Genomic DNA, 19,271 nt, shown 5'->3' with positions numbered 1-19,271 from the left:
AATTTGTAGATTAAATTGCTTACAGATTACTTTTGCCATGCTTTTAAATGAATACAGCACTGTAGGTCATGTGAGCTATTAATCAGGGTAATCCTATGAGCAACAAGACTGATGAGGCTGTGTATGTGTGAACTTTGGTGTTTGAGATTGAGCACATCTGTACTGTAAATACTAAATTGAGTTTTGAGAATGAAAAAATTAACATTTTACAATTATAAGTTTTTTGTTTTTACTTATCCGGGAGGGCACCCAGCAAACTATCAGCTTGTAAGCGGAGAGCCGGTTCATCCCTGCATTTGTCTATTTGGATTCCCCAGAGGTTTTCCGGAACAAGGCTCCTGCCACACTATTTGTATACAGCCTTTTGGAATCGTCAGTGAGAGAGGTCCACTCACTTTATGGTGTTATCGTTTTTTTACCCTGGTGATTTGTCATATGAAAACCCCGCTTGTGCTTTGCATATAGTGTGCTCTCATACACTCTCCTTGAAGTAGGCTGCCGCAGCACAATTAAAGGTACAGTGCCTAATTAAGGAACTTTTTAAATCACTATGTCTCAGAGTGCTACTCCGAGAGGTCCACAAGACTTTAATCCTATCTCTTTGCCCACGGGTGAGATTCTGTCTTTCTCTGATGTGGATGCGAGTGGAGTCCTATGGGGTGATACCCTGCGGTCGACAGCCGGTTCCGACTCCGTTGAAGAGGTTATACAAACCCTGCTGCGGTTAAAGAAAAAGGAGCTGGATTTTAATCTGCATGGCATCACTTTGTCTGACTACTTTAGGGATCGAAAAATCCCCAGAGGATTCCGCATCAAGAATATACCGACGATTGGGCGTAACAATGCAGAGTTCTGTCGCAGGTGGGTGGCCGTACTCAATAAGTGTTCTTTTGATCTGATCCTATTGGTGATAGAGGAGGCCACCCGCCTGTACAAAGATCTGGGAACCCGCATTAATAATATTCAACAGGCATCCAAAAACCTGCTTACCTCAAGTCCTGCTGCCCCTTTAATTGAGGATCTGAATGCTAAATTAGCTAAATATAAAAGAGACCTCATCACCTACAAAAAGCAAAAATTAAACACAGTTGAAAAGGACTATGAGGAGCAAACGGTATATTCTTGGGCAACTGGAAGATATCCCATCAGACGTCAGCAAAGATATAAACCAAAAAAACTACATGGTACCATAACCGACACAGACATGTCGACACAAGAAAGTTCAGCACAAAGTGACGATTCAGCTAAACGCGGTTCCAATAAACGTCTCCCTTTAGGGGTAACCACCCGTGCGAAAGGCACAGGAGATCCAGAGCCTACACAAGGCGCGGTGGCCAAAACGAGAGGAAGGCGCGTGTACAACAAAAAGAAGACCTTATCATAAACATCTCTTCACATCAACTCACTTCTGCTGAACACTCTTTATTGAACAAAGGGTTGACATATGTGCCGACCTCAAAATTCAATGTCTTTGATTGGAGAAAAGATATGTGGATTCATCAACGGAGTATCAAACTTAAAGAATTTTTTCAAAATAAGAATGACAATAGCGATAATCAGATGGTACATCCATTCAAGCCAAAATCCACCTTTGACCCCCAAACCCACAACAACTCTATTAAGAGTTATACTCAGGTGGTTGAACATACTGTCTGTGAACAAGCTAAAAAGATGAAACCAGCCCCGCACAACTTAACACGTGAAGAACATGATGCACTAATCAGTCTTCACAGTAATGATCAGTTGATCATCAGGCCGGCTGACAAAGGCGGCGCAATCGTGCTACAAGACCGCGAAGCCTACCTCACAGAAATCTATCGTCAACTCAATGATACAACCACCTACAAAAAGCTTGACCGAGATCCTACTATACAGTCCAAAAAAATCATCGATGATATTCTACTACAGGCGATGACAGAAGGACTTATAGATAAGACTACTAAAGAGGCTCTCATGGTCGCTTTTCCTATTATGCCTGCACTATACACCCTTCCCAAGGTGCATAAAAATCTTTCAAACCCTCCCGGTCGCCCCATCATAGCGGCAAGAGACTCGCTGTATGGCATCATCGCCAAATATCTCGACTATTTCCTCCAGCCTGTTATACAAGGGGAATCTACTTTCTTGCGTGACACTACAGATCTCATTAATAAACTCATGTGCCTCAGAGAACTTCCCAGCAATTGTGTTCTAGCCACTGTGGATGTGGTGAGCTTATACACAAATATACCACACTCGAAGGGTCTTCTAGCAGTGGAAAAGCTCATCACTAACAATCCCAGGTACAAAGGCCCGGATATCAAGTTCTTCATTAAACTTCTTGAGTTAACTTTGACCAAAAATTTTTTCTTATTTAACCATGAATACTATGTGCAACTTATTGGCTGTGCAATGGGATCGAACGTGGCGCCCAGCTTCGCCAACGCGTACATGTTCGCGATAGAGAAAACTCTCTTTTTGGAGAATCCAGCTTTCTCTGATAAACTTATCTTCTTTACTAGGTATATTGACGACCTGCTCATCATTTGGGCAGGGTCAAAAAAAGAATTCGACACCCAGATGCAAGCCATTAATCTCATGGACCCAGATATCCACTTCACACATGTGTGTGACGTTACCTCTGTTAACTACCTGGATGTCACTTTAACTATCCAAGATGGCAGTATTAATACTCGTGTTTACCATAAGCCCACAGAAAAGAACACCTTGCTACATGCATCTAGCCAACATCCAATATCAATGATTAAGGGTCTGCCTTACTCCCAATTTTTAAGGATTAAACGTATTACCAACGACACAGACCAAGCTGAAAAACAGATGGATGATATGATGCATCGATTTCTAAACAGAGGCTATTTGAAAAGAGATCTGGAGGCAGCAAAAGCTAAGGCTCTGGGGATTCCAAGGAGTGTGTGCCTCCAAGTCAAACCCAAAGTCACCCAAGAAATCATTCCACTTGTTAGCAAGTTCACACCTGCCAGTAAACACATTGTATCTACATCTAAAAGATACTGGCCGTTGCTTACTTCTGATAAACAACTACCATCACTGAAGAACAAACGTATGCTTAATTGCCACAAACGAGGAAGAAACATTCGAGACTGGTTAGTCAAAAGCGACATCACTTTGACACCTACTCCATCGACTCATTTCTTGACTAAAGCCCCAGGTTCCTATAAGTGCACTGGCTGCGCAACATGCAATTATCTACAAACAGGGAATTATATTCCGCATCCGCATTCTGGAAAACAGATACCTATAAAGTTTGTTTTAACTTGTTCCAGCCAATATGTTATTTATATGATCAATTGTCCCTGTGGACTAGCCTATATAGGCAAAACTAAATGCACTTTCAAGGAACGGGCTGCCCAACACCGCTCGGCGATCAGAAAAGCCCTGGAGGGAAAAGACACTGATCAACCGGTAGCCAAGCACTTTAGGGATGCTCGCCATTCGCTTGCTACCCTCAGATACAAAATCTTTGATCATGTTCCCATTATGCCCAGGGGGGGTGACAGAGACAAAAAACTCTTGTGTTTGGAGGCAAGATGGATCCATGATCTTAATACCATATCTCCATATGGTTTAAATGAATATTTGTCATTTAAATGCTTTTTATAACTTATCAGTTTGTTTGATACTATGCATCCGTGAGACTTAGTTTTCATTTATCTGGTGCTGTAATACTGCGTTCTCCTACTTCGTAATAGGTTGTGTTTTTTCCTGCAAAGTCTTTTTGCATTGCTACAATGTGTTTTTCATTTGTCTTACATTGATTTCTAAGATTGCGCCTTTTTGTTTATTTTTGTTGCCACAGCAACCACGTATTCCCCCGTTCCCTGGCCGGCTCAGGCGCTGTTTGTGACGTCACCACGCCGAATCCCGGAAGCAGGAGGGGAGATCGTGGACCTGCCTCACTGTCCGTTTGTCTATTTAGGTTTGGTAAGTGTGTTTTATCTTTGTTCTACTCCTGACGAAAATTGTGCAAATACAATTGAAACGTTGAGTTCATAACTACTACACCGCCGCGTGTGTCTTTATTTCTGTGAGAGCCGCCATCAACGAATATACACAAGGGAAGTCTGCAAGGGCTTATCCGGGAGGGCACCCAGCAAACTATCAGCTTGTAAGCGGAGAGCCGGTTCATCCCTGCATTTGTACTATATATATATATATATATATATATATATATATATATATATATATATATATGATATATGTTTTTTAAAATATAAACATTAGCTATCAAAATAAACACTACAGTCACAAATGTAAACTGCTGTAATGTGCAATGTACCATATTAATAACACCAATGTGCTGTTCACCATGCAGTCCTGTGCAGTATATAAGGAAATATATGTATACCTGATCTTTTATGCTGCTTTCACACCGCAAAAACCTGCTTAGACCCGGAATTTTAAACGTTTTAAATACCGGGTCAAAGCAGGTTTATGCCCCTTTTAGAACGCAATTACTGAGCAGGTTTTGTGGTGTGAAAGCCCTGCATGTTGAGCACTGAGGTCCCGCTCTGTGCATATCTAATGAGCAGGACCCGCTAGTGCAGTGAATATTTAATGAGTGGGTCCCCACATATCTAATGAGGGGACCCGCTAGTGCAGTGAAGATAAATTAGCAGTTCCCATTAATTCCATATGCAAGGGCCGGGGACCCGCTCATTAAATATTCACTGCACTAGCGGGTTCCGCTCATTAGATATGCAGGGGGGACCCGTTCATTAAATATTCACTGCACAAGCGGGTCCCACTCATTAGATATGCAAAGAGCGGGACCAGCTTGTGCTCACTATTGGATGGGTCCTAAATACCGTTTCAGACCCGTTCAGACTCCCAAAAAAAAAATGGGTATGAAACCCTGCTTTTTTACCATTTTCAAATACCGTCTTTTTTGGAAACGGTAAATTCACTGTGGACCTTTCAGACCATACATATTACCGTTTTGAAACTGAAAAAATATTGCAAAATACCGGGTAATACTGTATCTGTGGTGTGAAAGGGGCATGAGAAGGAGATGGGCAGTGGGACAGTACAATCCTGAATCCATATCATTTTGACCCACCTGCATTACACAGTGGTTTTGGCGAGTTAAGATACAGTACTAACTACAGAGTGACAGGATACAAGATGCATGGCCTCCTAGTAGGGATGGGCTTTTATAATGTTTTTTCATTCATTTATAGTTATTATTTATTTATTTAACAATAGTTTGACCTAATAGATCACCTAATAAATCACATTGATTGATTCTTCTTCTCCTGCCTTAAATCTTTCAAGTATCAGTCCTGAGATTTTAGGAGATTCACAAATCTTTTTGGTGTATTCTTAGCTCTAATATTTACATATTACATTAATACATCATGTTGCATTCAGAACATTAATATATGATCTCCAATTGGCCATCCTTACTATTGAAGGAACTAACTTTCTCCTGGTGATTGTACAAAATATAAATTGTGAAGCCATTCCTTTTTCATTTCTGTTCTTCTATTAGATAAGTCTTTGGCAGCTAGTGTACTAGCTATTCATGCTCCTGGACTAGACCATTGTTCAGAGGGATTTCTTCTTTGGAATCAATTTCTGACATGAAGCATGCTTTAATGCCTGGTTTCTTTGTATCACACATTTTCTGGCATTACTGTAAAATACCAGCCTGCTGATTGAGGATGCTATGATTTACAATGACAGAAAAGCTCCCCTGACTATCATTGCACTGACGCACTTGAGTACACCTAATTTACTGTAAATCCATTTACAGTAGTATGACCCAAATTTGCTGAATGGTCTTAGCAATGTTCAGGAAAGTCTCAGCATTCAATTAATGCCACTATGAGAACAGTACTTATTGACTGCATTAATATGTTGCAGCAGTTCTCACTTATAAAATAATTAAAGTGAAAATATTAATGATTGTAAGGGTAATAACATATAGCCATATATTTGATTTATTGAATGTGGAAGTAAAATGGGAGTACTTTACATTATGCAAAAAGGTATTTGGATAAATTGTGCATTTTCACACACTCCTAAAACTATATGTACAGTATCTTGAAATGCATATGTCTCAGAATATAAAGAGTTATGCAACTACTAGTTGACATCATGGTCACCATGAACTTAATCATCATTATCATTGTCAACATCAGTGTGTGCTTGTGACTACCCTGTACAAGGATTACAGTACACACAGGTCTACATGGACCAATTTTGTGTAAAAACCCTACTGAAAGAAGAGCCAACCATACAAAATGTCTTCCTCCCTGCTTGTAAGTATCCTAAAATCACGATTATTCAATATCCCAGCATTACACATGTTAAGAACTTGTTAAGAATAGAAACCATATCTATTAAGCTACATTTTTGCAAACCACCAAAACATAACACATACTGTATCCGCCAATAAAAAAGCACCATACAGTAGTTCAAGAAATGTAGCTCAAACAGCAATTTATTTTCCAATATCTGGACAAATATATCTATATATATTTCAATATAATGACACAAAAACTTTTTTATGAAAAGGAATAACATAAGATGACTGTAATACTGTATTAATATCTAGTTATAGTAATAGAACAATATTATTTATGAATAGCATTAAATGAAAAATATAAATGTATTACTTTTGAGTAATTTTTGTACCAGTTTGCCCCTAGTAATTTGCATTTTGGCCATCGTTTAATGTTGCATACTGTATACTGTATGTGTCCGTTTTACAATAACCTTGTAAACCACTAAACAATATATCCTGCAGAGTGGAGGTACGAACTCCTGGCAATGGGTGTCAGCTTCAACCAGTCGGAAAAACTTGATTATTTTTATTTTTAGTGTGGGGTGATGTATACTGTAGGTTACACATTGTTTTATATTATCATTTCATGAAAACTTTGAGAAAGAGATGGTTTTTGCTTCACTTTTATGTTTTTTGGATTTCTTATTTGAACAGACTCACACTCACCATTTTGACCATGATTATAGGGTTAGGCTAAACTAATAAAATAAAATAAAAATCATATACTGACATTGTGGTATCAACATTTTAAATGTATCAATGCTTTAACCATGTTGACCTAAATGCATGTCTGCATATTAATTTTTTTAATGACCATGTGGACCTGCTGATTGTCAACATTCATAAACTGTTTGCTTTTGAATGCCAAATTTCTGAATGTTGACAACTCATACCACACTAAAATATATATTATTTTTAGAAAACTTTGTATATTTTCTTTCTAAAAATTATCTCCTACAGATTATATGTAGATTTGATAAAAGCTGAGGAACCTAAAAAGTTTTGGTGGGTCACATCCAGTTTCTGAACCAATCAATGACAGATTTACAGTATTTAGAATTCTAAAAAATAAAATTGTTTAATTATTTTAAGATATGTTGATATTGAAACATGATTCATTTCTAATATCATTTATGTTCAAAGACATTTGTCAGAAGTGTAAATATTTTTATTTTTTAAATTGAAAAGAAATTAAATTAATCCTTATTGTTATGACTCTTTAATAGGAAGATATGTTCTAATGTAAGGTAATTACATACCACATTATTTTTGTAAATTGTTTAAGATTTTATTAAAAATCAATATTGTTTAGTACTTTAAAACTGCACCTTTCAGTGGGAGTTTATTAAATCATAATTTTATTAACATGTAGCTGGTTTTGTGGCATTATGCTGTAGCATAATGCATGTTAGCCAAGTTGAAGCAGCCTCTTGTATAATACCTGAAGCAACCTTCTGCCCCATTCCTGCAGTAACCTCATGTCCTATGCCTGCAGCAGCCTCCTGTCCCTCACCCACAGCAGCTAGCTGTACTATTCAAATATAGCCTTCAGTCCTCTGCTTGCAGGAGTCTGCTGTTCATGCCCACAGCAGCTCCTAGTCCCATGCTCTTTGCAGCCTCTTGTCCCATGCCATTTAAGTACCTACTGGTCCCACCTCCAAGGATTAGCACAAGGGCATAACTACTTGCAGGGAGTGCAGTGGCTATGGGGGAAAGGCCTGAAAGGGTCCCACCTTCCAAATCAAAGTTAAGTTAAAAACATTTTTTTAACATTGAGAAATTCACAGGAGAAACTTTTGTCTTGGGGTCTACAATACTGAATATCTAAAAATGCCCCTGGACTTGCTTGTAATATGATATAAAATGATCTTGAGGATATTATAATGTTAAATTATATTAACTATAGCACAGTAATGTGGCCCAATATAAAGTGGATGCACTCTAATGTGACATAATATGAACTACAGGCAGCACTGTAATGTAGTAGTAGATAAGTGGAATAGCCTCCCAACAGAGGTGGTAGACGCAAATACAGTAGTACAATTTAAATATGCTTGGGATAAGCATATTGATATCCTTACATAAAAATAAGGATCAAATATGGTTTGAGGTAACATGTTTAAAAAAAGGGGCAGACTAGATGGGCCAAGTGGTTCTTATCTGCCGTCAAATTCTATGTTTCTATGTTTCTATGTGGCATAATATGAACTGGGGACACTGTATGTCCTAATGTAAATTGAGGTTCTGGGAGGTACAGATGGGGCATGGCTCATCTTTGCAGGGGATGGCGATGGCGACGCCAGCCGCCATCCCCCGCCAGCCGCCATCTGTATAGCGAGAAGGGGAGGCGTGCGCACGAGAGGTGCGCGCATCCCCCTTCCAGCGCTTCCCCCGGGTCACCACCGGCTTGTCGGCGGTCATCTGGGGTCCCCACCGCCTGCCCGCACCCCCCCCCCCCCAACCCTGTCTGTCTCCCTGAAGCGGAGATGGACAGGGTTCCCGTCGCCACGCCGACGGAGATTGAGACGCGCGTCTCAGTCAGATGGCGAGCCGGGCTGCTGGTGGATCGCCAGCGGTGACGTTCTGGCGATTTGCCAGCAAGGAAGAGCCCGTCCCCATCTGTAGATGTAAGAGCACTCATTATGGGAGATAAGTGGTACTGTATCTGCACAAATTATTTTCCCAATAAAAGAAGGCTATATGCTGGTAGTTGTATGAACAGTCAGTAGCATGGGGTAGATGTATTACCCTTTGTTTTGGGGGAGAAATTGAATACAACCCACATTATTCTTCCCCATGTAAGAAAGCCGTGATTATTTGCAAAAGACAGGAGAGCTATGCACCCCTATATGATCAGTGAATCTATCTACAAGATTACATGCTGGTATGCCAGGCAATGTATGATCGGTTAGTAGCACTGATTTTGACAGCTGCAGGTGTCATTGTCCATAAACCACAACAGGATTGCATGGATCTTGGAAGACCTCATGCATGTCCAGTCAGCTGGCCAGTGGAGAGACACAGTGCATCAACTCAAAGTTGATGTGCTGTGAGGGGCTTGGCAGAGATTGACAATAGGACAGTTTTCAGCAATATATTTATTGGTACTTTACTCAGTAACGAGCTGGAGCAGGAAGAGCTATTGCAGTCCAACAATATGATTTAACATTAACTAGGGCACTACTATTATTTATAAAATAAATTAAAGCACTATTATGGGACATTAAAATAACAACTGCTGTGGAGATGTGTTTGTCTAAATACACTGGGACAGGGTCCCCCTCAATATATTCCTATGGGGTCCTCAAAGTTATGGCTTTGCCCCTAGTTTAGCAGCCTTTATTGTGAAAGGCAGCACATTGATTAAGCATTACTAGACAGAGAGGATGCTGATGGGTACTTCACAGGCACAGACTGTATTTTGAGACATGTTGGCTAAAAATATTAGCCACTATCATGACTCTTGCTTAATAGACCCCCAAATGATTACATACATATGTGCAGTTATCAAAAAAATGTGCATGCTGTAATAATGTTGCACAGTATCTGTCATTTGAGCACAGTAGTTGAAGGATGAGACTATCTATGAACATGAAAAATGAGTTCTTGTTAGTCATGTTTAGTTGGAACGTTAACAGACTAAATTTAAAAAGCAGTTCATCAATGTTAATGAATGTTTTCAAACCAAATAAATGAAGGCTCATTTAAAATGACAAAATATGTGTTATGAATTTCTTTATCTATGTGTGACAATACAACTTCTGGTCCATCTAGGTCCTTCAAAGAGCATGTCCAATTCAAATGAGTTTGGCCTATGCAAAGCAGTAAAAATACTAAATCATTATATTAATTTTAAACTAGGTACACATTACACCAGGCATGTCCAACGTTGGCCCTCCAGATGGTTTTAAACTACACATCCCAGCATGCTTTGCAATAGTTTTAGCATTCTCTAATAGCAAAACTGTGCCATAGCATGCTGGGATGTGTAGTTTCAAAACATCTGGAGGGGCAACGTTGGACATGCCTGCATTACACGACACTGCAAACAATGCAATATCATCAACAATTCCCATGGAACGGTCTAGATCAATGATTTGCAGCCTTTTTACCTTCCAGCACACTAAATAAGATTTTCAAATTGCCAAGGAACATCATGAGATCCCCAAATGGCAAAACACATTGGCCACCACAGGAAAATAACTGAAAGTATTGGCCCAATGGTAACAAATATAAAATACATTGGCCATTTACATGAAACGAAGAGACAGTTGAACTGGGGGCAAACTTGAGAACAGCTCAAGGCACACTAGTGTACCACAGCATAGCGGTTGAATAACACTGGTCTAGATGTTCTCCCTGAGTAAAAAATGTTGGGCCTGATTCAGACCTGTTTGCTAGGCTGCGTAGACTCGCATCCTAGTGAACAGGTCAGCGCCGCTCGATGTCCCACCAATTGCCCACCACTCGATAAGCATTCCCCTACTGCCACCCCCTGGCCCTCCCTTTACTGCGCGAACACCTCGGTGAGTGTGATACTTGCCGAAGGCATCTGCACAGGGGGTTTGCACATGTGCTTATTAGTGTGTGCGCATGTGCACAGCCCTCACCATCAAGGAAACAAGGCCACATTTGGACCCATGCAAATGGGTCTGAATCAGCCCCCTAGTGTGTACACATTAAACAATATTGCAAGCAATACTATTTAGTGGACACTTCCAGGAGCGCGCTGTCGTAGACAATATAGTCAGGATTTGACTGCATATATAAGTGGCAGAGGAGGTCAACAATGATCTACAGGAGAGCGCATCATTATTGATATAGTGTGAATATAGAAAATGATATGCACAAAAAATATTTTTTATGTGTACCCAGCTTTAGAATCACCACCTTACTAAATTGTGACATTTTAAAAATTATAGTACAGATCAGCTCATCATTAGATGGTGAAGGTTTCCACTCTGATCGCAGGGCTCTGCAGAGTCGCACAGCAGCGGCCAGGACTGAATAACCCCCTGCCAGTTTTTCACAAAAGTGTCTGTGCGCATATATCTTATTCAAAATAAAAGAACCTGTTTAGGGTTATGCAATCTTTAACCATTCGGCAAATTCAATACATATTTGCATGGAAGAGGTGAATCTGTCTGAAAACAAAGGATCAGAGTAGGAGTTGATAGGTGCCCCATCTTTATGTAGCAAGGACTCATCTCAATCCGCTCTCCAAAGTTTCATACGGTAATAAAAGTTTGCACACCTACAGATGACACTCTCTTGGCCGAAAATTGTATTTGCGTATCTCTAAACACAAATGAATTTGCACAAAGGAATAGTGGAAATCTCTGCAACATCTGCAGTGGCATTAGTTTGAAGCTGTGAGTAGTATAAGATGAAAAGGCAAAAAGTTCATAAGAAAATTAGAGATTCTTATGAGAAAAATATTAAGTTTTAATATTAAATATTTTAAATAATCTATCACATCATTTAATAAAAACGATTGGTTAAGCTCTACCAGGAAGCTGTAAGTTGAAAAACCATTGACTTGGGTCAGAGGTAGTTCTGATATTTATGTAGTTGGCTGATGTTTTTTGTACTGCAAATTTGTCTGTCACACCACGTATGGATTAGGATTGACAGATAATGACCACTTGTGGGAGGTAACTGGAGGGGTAGCTACTAACACGTAGGGATGTGTGACCATTTTATTTGCTTATGAAGTTGCGCAGAAGTTTAACCGACGTTTGTGCAAAGTTCCCCTTTTCTGCACAAGCAGTGGTTTGAGATGCTGGCAGTGGATATATCTACACTACAGGTTCTCAAAGACGGTCCTCAGAACCCACACAGTGCATGATTTGCAGATCTCCTCACAGAATCAAGTAAAATAATTAGCTTCACCTGTGAATTTTTTCAAATGTGTTAGGTAGTAATGAGTGCACCTGTCTGGGGACCTGGAAAACGTTAATGGGGCCCTGAGGACAGAGTTTGAGAACCACTGCTCTATACACTAGACAGGTACTGTTGTATTAGAATATCTATTTAAATCTACTGTGTGCAAAGATGTGTCAACGTCTGAACCTGGGCCTCTGTCTCAAACAAAACTATGTGCAGTAGACACATTTTAAACTACACTATTTCAACTATAGAATAGAAAAAAACATCCAAGTCAGCTGTATATAAGAAATGAGAAATTGTGTTTTATGAAGTGTTGCTTTAAATATAATTTTTCCGGGATTTTCTTTTTCACAAATAAGCATTTACTGTACAAGCAGCAGTGTAGCATGGTTTTGCCCAGTTGCTTGCTTTTTTTGCTTTACTTACAAACATGACTCAGGCCCATGGCCCAATATTTGGACTTTTCAACAAATTTAGATAAATGGCTTAAAATGTGGGGTTTACTGCATGATTGAATGAACTTGAAGAGTTTTATTGTTATTGTTTTATGTTTTTATTGAAGTGTCAGGTGTCAGGTGTACATACTGTACAGTTCGTCAAATGATACAAAAGAACAGTGGTTTAAAGACAGAGTCTACACAACCAACAACACATCTCCAACTATTATCTCCAGGCAGAAATCAGAACAACAAGATTTACAAATAATAATACAGCAAATTAAAATTTCATAAAGTAAGTGAATGTCCCGATAGTCCAAAAATCCGTCAAGTTTTAAATAGTTGGTGCCTTACCTTCCACCCGGCACAAACCCCACCCATGAAAAATCAATTTGTGTTTTCAAAGGAGTAGATAGGGTGGCTATATAGGTTTCCTATATAAGAAAAAAATTCTCTACTTTGGTTTCTTTATCCAAAATAACCTCAACCCATTGCATTCTTAAATAATGTAATTTAGCTTTGACAGGTGATAGTGTGTGTGGCAGAGGGTGCAACCAATTCTGCAAGATAGCTTTACAGGCTGCTGTGCCAATGGCCAAAAGAAGAGGATGAGTATTGTGTTATTTGATAACAGAACCAACACAGTGCTGGGCCTGAAGAAAAGCAAGAGGGAAAACTGCCAAGAGAGGGTATTGCTCCTTGAATTCCTGGAATGTGAGAGGCCTCTGTGCAGATAGAGTACACATGTCAGTTTGCCCACAACATTCACATCATGTTTGACAAATGTCAAATGGATAGAAAGCTTGTACATGTTGAAATTGTTATTTTTAATAAAGCATAAGAATGTGCTGTTTACTGTGAATATGCATATATTGGGTTTTAAAGGATGATTCATATTTCAATTAAAATATTAACTTAAAAGTAGATATTAGTCATAACACACAAAAATGTGAATTGAGGGCCAATTGATTGAGCAGTGTTTCTCATTCCAGACCTAAGGTAGATCCCATATATGGAGTTTTCACTGTTTATTAGTTAGTGGACTATTTGAATTTGGGATGGACAATTTTAATTCATTAAAATTTTCTTGTAAAAAAAACACCAGTTTCCAACTAGAATAGGTCGGAACGGGTTCCAACCAAATAAATTCTAGCTGTTTTTTTCCGACAGGTCAAAATGTTCCAACCTGTTTGAATTTTTTTCCGAAAACAGGGTCAAATCCGACAGATTTTTCCCCCGTTTCTGGCAATCTCAATCTGACTTGAAAAGATGTTGGACTGAGACACGGAGTATGGTGCCAGGTGAGCAGCAGCAGCTCACCTGGCACCATCCTCCCATTCACCTCCCACTGCCTCCCACAGCACTCTCCACTCCCCCCACCTCTGGCCACATACCGCCACCTCCCAGGTGCATACTGCCACCTCCTGCTGATGTGCTCACCCAATCCAGGCACCGGCCAGAGGAGCATCAATCAGCAGCAAAATCTGACATTAAGATTTGGCCTCTGCATTGAATAGGTAGTGTCGGATCCATACCAACAAAAGAATGTCGGAATGGATTCAACACTAATTGAATATACCCCTATATATTTTGTATTTTGAATGATCTGCTGTAGAGAATGGTACAGTTTGCCAATGCTTATATAATCTATAGTTTGGATGCGAATATACAAGTACAAATGCCTCTCAGGAGAATAAATTATATAGAAATCGTCTCTAATATGCAATGACATAATAAAGGGGGACCATAATAAAGTATTTACATGGATGCCATAACCAAAGACATGAGTACTATAATGCAAAAAAATAAATGGGTGCCATAAAAAAGTGTTTTCTATATACAGTATGTTGTCCTTTGTGTGGAGTTGACTTCACACTGTAATATATTTGATCATGTTATTGCCCAATTATTAATATTATTACTTAAAAAGAAAATAATGATGACTACATTAAGAATTTTTGGAAGTGCAGAAGTATTGTGAATAGAAATTACTATAAGGCTCAGTAATATTTTCATATTCTTATATTCCATACAGTAACTTACTTATACAATATGCTGGTGGGTGCAAGATGCTTTTGCTTCTTAATGAATTTATCTGAAACTGTAGTACAGTATGTATTCAAAATTGAATCTACAGCAGATCTATTAATCAGTTATTCTGTAGTTGGTCACTACAATCTTCCTTCATCCAATGGACCAGGCAACTATATTGGTGACTCAATTCTGAGCTTTAAATTCTATTATTAAGATTATTTAGGGAATAAAAATTGTGCATATTTTGCCAAAATACACTACAGTACAGTATACAATGGCTTTCTTAGCCAGCTCATATATAGTGTTGGTAGCACACTGGTGTACTGTGTAGCATCTGACAGTGATGGGTAAGTGAATAATGGTATTTAGGAGATTGGTAGATTTCAGCAAGCACCAGTATAACCTATATATAAACTGAAATGAAATCAAGCATGTCTGCCTTCCCACTGAGTACAGGATCATAATAAGCACCTTTTAGTCACAAAGTGATTAATATATAAATAATGGCTTGCCGGTGGAACAGTGCAACCAAGCATGGTTTACAATTATGACCACGACTTCTGAAGTATTTGACATATTACTTTAATACAAGCTTTGTGCCACACAAAAGTCTTCAGCTTCTACAACAAAGACAGTAAAGAAATAGATAATGGTATAGAACACTGCATTGCCCTGACCATTCAGTCTGCTAAAGAGAAAGGGAGACATTCAGCCAGTATGTGTAGTCATACTCTATTTAGGGCATACTGTATTAATTTATTTCTCTTTTCTTCAAGAAATTTTAGAAATGTAGAATAAGTAATGCAGAGTTGGGTATCATTTTCAAATTAACCTTTCCTGTTTTCATGTTGCTTTGCTAAGAAATTCAAATTAAACAATAACAGTTCTGTTACAAGTTTAGATCTCTTATTCTATTACTCTGAAAGCTATTCTGCAGAATGAATTACTTTGATAAAGGGTTATAAAGCAGTTAGCAATGGATTGAGGATTTAAACTCCCCAGTGGGTTTGAAAAAAAAAAAACACCAAGCAGGCAGGGGATATGATAAGACTGTCCTCAACTGCAGATAGCCCTGTGTGTATATAACTCTTAGACCATTTATGTGTATATGCTGTATGTGTGATGTGTGTGTGTGTGTGTGTGTGTGTGTGTGTGTGTGTGTGTGTGTGTGTGTGTGTTTATCAAATAGATAATTAGAACATGACAGTTTGTAATCAATACATGTCATTGCCCATAACATGTATTATGGTATTTTTATTATGTCCTGAATATTTGCATATAACAATACATAGGTTATTATTATTTATTTGTCAAACTTTGCATACTGCAATAGAAGGGAGACTACATCTTTTATGTCAATAATATACCAGGACTGTGGACATTACCATGCTACTGTACCTACTCTGTTTGGTGATTGAATAAGTACACTATAAAATCCACAAAAAAAGACTGCTATCTTCAATATATTTCATGCCAGGTTGTGTTGTCCTCCGAAGAAATATTGAAAAATTAAAGGAAAAAAATATAATAACAAAACAACTTCCAGTCTGTCATTCATTTTTTCCCATTAGGGGTTGCTGCATGGACTATAAATGAGCCTTTGATTCAATTCCTTTGTTTAACAGGTTGGCAAGGCGATGGAATAGTCTAATTTAAAAGGGTTCCCATGGCACAAACAAGATTACCAGCTTATGTTCCAAAAAGTATTTATCTTTCTGTTCAAGATATAAAAAATATATAAAGCTGCTTATTTATTGGTACTGCAAATGTAGCTTTGCATTACACATTTAACTTTGCAGCAAAAAGATAAAATATGTAACACTACTCTGGGAACATGCACTGCAGTCTAAAACTTCAGCACTTTTCAGATGAACAAGCATCTTGGGTAAGAGGCTTAGCTGTAATATAGGTTACCCAGAAATAAACAGTGTATATGTTTTAGCACATGTCTGCCTGACTCATATAGAAATGAATGCTCATATTAGTCATGCTTAGATGTCACACTGGTTGGGAAGCGATACTTAATGCATTTCATAGTGAACTAAATATATATGTGTGTGTGTGTGTGTTTGGTGTGTGCGTGTGTGAATATATGTGTGTGTATACAGTATATATATATATATATATATATATATATATATATATATATATATATATATATATATATATATATATATATATATATATATTATTTTTAGCTATACCTTTTAGCTTTGTCAATTCTTGCTTTAAATCCATCTCTAGTCTGAGTAGGCACATTTGGCTGACTGGAAAAAGTACAAAATAATATATCTTGACACATATTGGAAATAGATGTGCATTTTAGTATAATAGCGATGCTTTTACAAGAAAGAGAGAGGAAGATTATAGGAAACAGCTCCATTTGTGTGAAAGCAGAAAAGATAATATGTCAGTTATAAGAAGAAGCTGGGTGCTGTTTGTCAATGATTTGCATGTGCAGGCTCATTGTGGGCTAGAGGGCTTCTAAGATTGTCTGGCTGCACAGAGTATCATGTAGCACAACCTCATGTTACCATAACTCCACATCATATAATACCATCAACAGTTGCTTCAGGGAAGCATGATCATGTATTTAGACTTGACAACATGTTATACAGCACATCACCATGACACAAAATTCATAATACAGTATTTGCATTTTTGTCATACATAGAATAAATAACTAAGCAGAAGCTGAATATTTCTAAGAATTTCATGCTGTGCCACTAATTTGGTCCTTATTCTTTGCCCTAAAGGTATTTTAATATCCAAAAATGAATAATATCCTATTGTTACCTTGAACTGATGACTAAACACTGAATGTGTTTTACCTGAAGCCAGTACCTGCATACACAGTAGACAGACACATCCGTCTTGTTTGAGGGTTACTGCTGTAGTTTTCTAACACACAATAGCATTATGTTATCTATATATGTTCAAAAATCATTTAGGCACTCAATATATATATCTATATATAGATATATCTTTTTTACCATGTCTTAGTTAACCTACTAGATGAACTTGCATATATCATTTACTGCAAACCGGACTGAAGTGCAAAATCCCTATTTACTGTATAAAGAGCTTTAGTTTGTAATGCACTGCTGCAGCTGCTTGCTAATTGTTTGATTTACATCTTGCATTAGCCAGACACACTGAATTAAAAGTTCCAATACTTACATACAAATAGTATTCATCTACATTACAATGCAGCAAGCAATGCTGTCATCCTATTAAACAGAGGACGTATCCTGAATACAGAGATGCTTTAGAAATATCTTACCTTTTCAAATTTGCTGCTGTTCCTGGAAATGCAGTATTGTATGATTCAGCACCACAGCTTGAACATTTGCTGCTATTTACCATCTATTTCTGCTTATATTTTCCCAAGGAAGATTCTACTTGATTCTAACTCAGTCTTTTCCTCACAGTCACAGCATCACTTTTAACTCTAAGAGGCAGGAAAGCAAAGCCAAGGGGAAGCTCAGCCTGTGATTGGCTTTCATTCAGGGCTCCTGATTAATAAGGAAAAAAAAAATCCTCTCTCACACAACACAGCAAGCCTCTGCTGAAAGAACTGCAGTACTTATCATGGGAAGGTTAGGGACTGAGAGGAACAGTGGCTTTTACTGGCAAAATGATTTGCAAGTGAATGTAGACGGAGAATGGAATGAACCTTGTTAAACACCACATCTGTATAGTGATTTTCTTTGTTTGAAATTTAACATAGTCATAATTTAAACTCTGCAATCTGCATAATTTTAAGAATGTTGCTGGTGGCACAGAAAATTTATAAGTATATATATATATATATATATATATATATATATATATATACACATTATATACACAGTATGTGTACATATATACACTATATATATATATATATATATATATATATATATATATATATATATATATAGCGATCACAGAACTTACATTAATTTTAAATCAATATCACAAAATTGTATTGGCATTGTCAAAGCTGAATAGATGCCCCAATTTTATGTTATTTTCTTTGTTGGCAATCTTATATAAGAAACCGGTGTTCAATTTTCATTTGAGGAATGAACATCTATTCTGCTGCAAAATCCTCCTTCTCCTTCTGTTCATCACATAAATCACCATCCTTCTCCAGGCTTATTTACCCTTGAGTTTATATCTGCTATGCCGTACCAGGCCAAACTGATTTCACTGCTAAATAGATTCTGTAGCTCTCCACACAAACATGTATGCATAGGCTTGTTTAGGCATAGTTTATATTTAAAAAAAAGTATTAAATAGATTTGAGCAATTTCACATGTGACATGCTTGTATTACAATTACACCAACATATTTTGCCCAAAACTCAGTATTATTACTATGCTTTGCTTTATACTACTTGATGTTTTAACAGGCTCTATACAATAACACTGCAGAGGATGAGCCCTCATATCACAGCCAGCAATCATTATATACTGTAAAATAACAAACCAAATGTACCTTTTCCCCAGGTAACTATTGACTAGTGTGCACTGCAGTCAGTATTTCTATGTGACCTCATCATATGCATTTGCAATAGTGTCACTTTCTGTATGTATGTATGTATGCATATATATATATAT

The 19,271-nt window shown here is 37.9% G+C and overlaps 1 protein-coding gene across 2 annotated transcripts in view; it reads right to left on the bottom strand.

Moving 5' to 3' along the window:
* Positions 1–18,176, bottom strand: part of LOC146080614 (cadherin-10-like) — a 397,974-nt gene extending 379,798 nt beyond the window's left edge. The window contains exons 1-2 of one of the 2 annotated variants that reach the window (XM_083188085.1): positions 17,951–18,176; positions 16,872–16,934 (exon numbers count right to left, since the gene is read on the bottom strand). The gene's annotated coding sequence lies outside the window, so the exon portion shown is untranslated. The remainder of the gene's footprint in view (positions 1–16,871; positions 16,935–17,950) is intronic. The other variant, XM_083188083.1, reaches the window with a different exon arrangement.
* Between the last annotated feature and the right edge of the window lie 1,095 nt (positions 18,177–19,271).

Source organism: Crinia signifera, chromosome 5 (genome assembly GCF_055691185.1).
Source record: "Crinia signifera chromosome 5, ASM5569118v1, whole genome shotgun sequence".
In the NCBI taxonomy this organism is placed as follows: domain Eukaryota; kingdom Metazoa; phylum Chordata; class Amphibia; order Anura; family Myobatrachidae; genus Crinia; species Crinia signifera.
This window is presented reverse-complemented; position numbering and strand designations above follow the sequence as displayed.